Source organism: Glycine soja, chromosome 2 (genome assembly GCF_004193775.1).
Source record: "Glycine soja cultivar W05 chromosome 2, ASM419377v2, whole genome shotgun sequence".
In the NCBI taxonomy this organism is placed as follows: domain Eukaryota; kingdom Viridiplantae; phylum Streptophyta; class Magnoliopsida; order Fabales; family Fabaceae; genus Glycine; species Glycine soja.
The window spans coordinates 41414441-41418902 of NC_041003.1; the positions used below are offsets into that span (position 1 = coordinate 41414441).

Sequence of the window (4462 nt, forward strand, 5' to 3'; positions counted from 1 at the left end):
CACATGAGATGTAGAACAAAATGAACTCAAGGAAAGATAGTGTGAGCAATGCCACTCGGAGGAGAGGGATATTGGAGGCAACTTTAGAGGAGGAAGGATGATGTGATCTTTACTAGGAGCCGATCGCTTGATACAGGTCACAGAGTTTGGATGACGCCACTTCCAAAGAGGAAAGATATGTCAGGATAGACGTCACAAGGATTATCTTGATAAATTTGAGATTGGTATAGCAAAGAACCCAGAGACAAGTTCTCACAAAATTTTATCAAATGCCAAAAGTGCCTTTATTGAAAATGAAATCCATACATACAATGTATCTGAATAAAAAAAAAATAAAAATAGACATGGGCCTTCAAATTAGTTTGGGCCAAAATGACAACGAAAAATAGAAATATAACAAAACTTATTTATTTGGCATGATCTTCAAATTAGTCTAGACCTTCAGGAACAATTAATATTGTTGGTAGTACCTCTCTCTTTGGGCATTCGTCCTTCTCCACTTAGGTCTTGTTAAGTATGTCTGATACCATTTGTTAGACAATATCCACTGACTGTTTGGTCTTACTCCTGATCATAAGTTTCTGTATTTGGACACTTTTAGGATCCTCATCAAAGGAGAAGGGGAAGTCGAAGCAGTTGTCAAAGGGAGGAAAGGGAAGGAGGGGATGTTAGAAGCAACATTCATTAGAGGCAGCGTTGGAGGGAATGAAAGGATGTTTTAAGTAGTGGTCATTAGTCATTGTTGTGGAGCAATAAATAACAAGGAAAAAAGTCGTGTCGCACCAAAAATCGCCTCTAACTACAGGGTATGGCGGAAAATGACACCAATGATGAATAAGGAAATGTTTTAATAAGGTCTATCATATATTTGTGCACCTCATATGAATCTCAAAATTCTAGGATTCTAAATTGTTGTGTATGGTGGACTACTTATGAAGGTGGTACTTCCTAAAAGTTGTCATATATAAATTAAACTTACTAAAAGTAGGATGATGGATTTTTCAATTTGTTACACACACATAATTTCTTTTTCATACATAAAGAAAAAAAATCGGTTAGATTTATTTTGTGGAATGTGTCATTAAGCTCATAAAATAATTTCTCGAGCTTTTCATATGGTGATCATCAATATTTCTTCACACATGTTTCCCCTTGTGTCTAATAATTTATTAGTGTCATCATTAATATTATTTGCAAGTGTATTCACTAATATACGAAAGAAAGCTAAGAAAAATGAAGAAAAATAATTTGACAAAAGATATACAACAAAAGATAAAAACTAAATATGTCTCATTGATTAAGATTTGTTTATTGCAATGATAAATCAGCATTATTTCTCATAACAACATGTTCTAGAATATTTTTGTATTAAAATATTACTTCTTGTAACACTTTACTAAACAAGAATTCACCCCGTCGGTTGCAAGACCAGGAGCATCTGACACATAAGTGAATTAACAAAAACATGTAAGAATAGAATTGAGTAAATTATAAAGAATAATTAAAAAATCTTAAAAAGATACCAATGTTGTGAGAGAATGAGTACCATTGTTGAAGTCAACCGGCTTGGTCAAGCCACAACTAGTGATACAATCATGAGCGGCATCAATGGGCATGTCATGGCAATTTGCATAACATGTATGATAACATATCAGATAGAAAATGAGTCCGGGCGGAATTATTAGGAATTTTTTACATTTATTCTCGCATCTAAGTCGACAAACGATTCCATCAGACACATGATTTAGTCCAATTTTCTCAAATGAAGGATTATAATTAGCTTGTGAGAAACCAAACAGAATCATAGTCATAATCACAACTCCGATAATTTTCATCTCATTCTTTGCCATAAGTCTTCTCTAAATCTACAAATTTATTTCAAAATTTTCTAAGATGTTAAATTCTTGTTGTGATATTTCAAGAGGGAAACATTTATTTATAGGTACAAAATTAGGAACGATGAAGATATTGATGCCCAGGAATCCAGGATTGTATCAAAGTGGGGACCAAATTTTTTTATAATTATTTGAAGGTGAATGTTAATGACTTTAATTTAAGGATATTATAATAGTTTACTATTTAATTTTAAAAATCATATCTCTTTCTTTAAAAACTCTCTCATCTCTCATCTTTCATTGACATTAAATTTTTTAAAAACTCTCTCATCTCTCATCTTTCATTGACATTAAATTTTCAATCTCTCTCTCCTCTTTCACATTAAATTTTCAATTTGTCTCGTCTCTTATCGCCCACCACATATACATGTATTATAAAAATTGTATATTACCAAAAATAATATAAATTAAAGTATGCATTTATTAAAAAAGTAATAAGTGTGATTGATTCAAAAAAAAATTAAAAAATAGTAACAATTGTACTTTTAAATGAATTTGAAAACTTAACTATTTTTCTAAAAATAATTTATAGTAAGAAAATAATGAATTACCATTTTTATATTTTTCAACCAAGAACGTTTTGCAAACTTAAATATTTTTTATATTTACTATTTAAATGAATTTGAAAACTTAAACTATTTTTCTGCAAGACATATTTTTGTTTAAATAGATGCATATTTAATTTATTTTTTAATTACTTTTAAAAATAGGTAATGATTTTTTATATTTTTTTACGTCATGATTTCTTTATATTTTATTTTATCTTTATAAATAGATATTATTTAGATATCAACTTTTTCTTATACTTGGCCAGATGGGCGTGAGATAAATATTTATCCACATGAAACTATCCATCCTACCACGTTTTCATTTATACACAAAAGAAAGCTTATTAATTATTATTTTTTCTTCGAATCGATAGGTATCAGAATTTTATAGCACACTTATTAAATATATTATATTTCACAAATATAATTTTTAATAATGTTATTAATTTTAAATATTTATAATTTGTAAGAAATATTATAAATCAAATGCTACATTAAATACTAAAAAAATACTATATTAAATATAAAATAATTTTTTTAATACTAAGTTAAATGGTGCATTAAATATATATTGTATGTCAAATACTAAATTATATATATATATATATATATATATATATATAATTTCCTTTAGTAGTAAATATAAGAAACTTAGTCTCAAATATAACAAAATTATAATTAATTATACCTTATTTAATACTATTATCTCTAAAATATCTTTCAGTGGGATTCTAGTTTAAATTATTATTTCATATCCTTAATACTAAATTTTAATGAAAGATAAATTAAAAACATACTTTTTAAATTAAAGTTAATTCAATTATTTTCTTAGTTAACATAACATGTATTTTTTTCTTATATTTACCATAGAAGGGAATTACATCAAATACTGCATTAAATTCTACATAATATATATATATATATATATATATATATATATATTATTGGAAAATTCTTTTTTTAATATATGTATCTGTATTAATATTATATTTTTGTATCGTAGGAATTGAACACTAGCAATTTACTTTATTCAACTAATTAAACTAAACCTCTTGTATATAAATATTACATTAATAACATATGTCTAGTTTAGAAAAACACATGTCTATAGAAAATACAACTTAAGGTACCATCAATGAAAAACTTTACATATGTCATTATTTGGAGTGATAGTTGTTTTAATACTCTTATAAAATTCTTTTTTTTTTATCAAATTTTAATTTTTTTTAATTTTAAAAAATAGTATTATGGTTGTCAACATATTTAAAACCATTGTTGGATAGAAAAATTAGGGTGTGTTTGGTTTGCATTTTCATGTTTTATTTTCATTTCCTGTTTTCATTTTCTGAAAATTATTTTCATTTTCAAAAGATTATAATTCTGAAAACATGTTTGGTTTGATTTCTTATTTTCTACTTTCAAGAAATAAAAACACTAAAAATACGTTTTCAAAAGGAAATTTATTTTTAGATTTGTTTAAAATTACATTCTTTGCCATCTCATTTTCATTTTACCCAAAATAAGCTTTTTGGTTTCAACTGAAAGCACTGAAAATGAGATTTTATTGTTTCCAATTTTTGGTTGGTTTGGGAAAATATTTTCACTGAAAATATTTTCAAAAATCTAATCAAACGCATTTTCATCACCATTATATATTTTCAATGAAAATGAAAACAGAAAACAATCAAACTAAACATCCCCTTAACTTCTAAAAAAATACAATTTAAGGTAGTATAAATAAGTTTACATGTGTCATAATTTTGTGTAAAAGGAATGCTAATGGGACTTTCTTAAGAGTCTCTTTCTAACACTCAAGCTGATTTGTTAAAATATATTGAGAAATGGAACTTACCAAAACCTATATTTTCTATTAAATTTTAGTTAATTGTCCTGATAATGCTAGAAAAAGAGAGTCCTTTACATCTCAAGTAGAAAAACTCACTTCTCACACAAAATAATGGTATTTTAAATGTTTTTTATGACAAATTTTAAATACTAATTACCCTATTAAATACTCTT

The 4462-nt window shown here is 26.2% G+C and overlaps 1 long non-coding RNA gene across 1 annotated transcript; it reads right to left on the reverse strand.

Moving 5' to 3' along the window:
• Positions 1-1264: 1264 nt before the first annotated feature.
• On the reverse strand, positions 1265-1918 carry LOC114371719. Its single transcript, XR_003658072.1, has 2 exons — positions 1547-1918; positions 1265-1438 (listed from the first exon to the last, which is right to left on the reverse strand). It is a non-coding gene; the product is annotated as an uncharacterized LOC114371719 (long non-coding RNA).
• Between the last annotated feature and the right edge of the window lie 2544 nt (positions 1919-4462).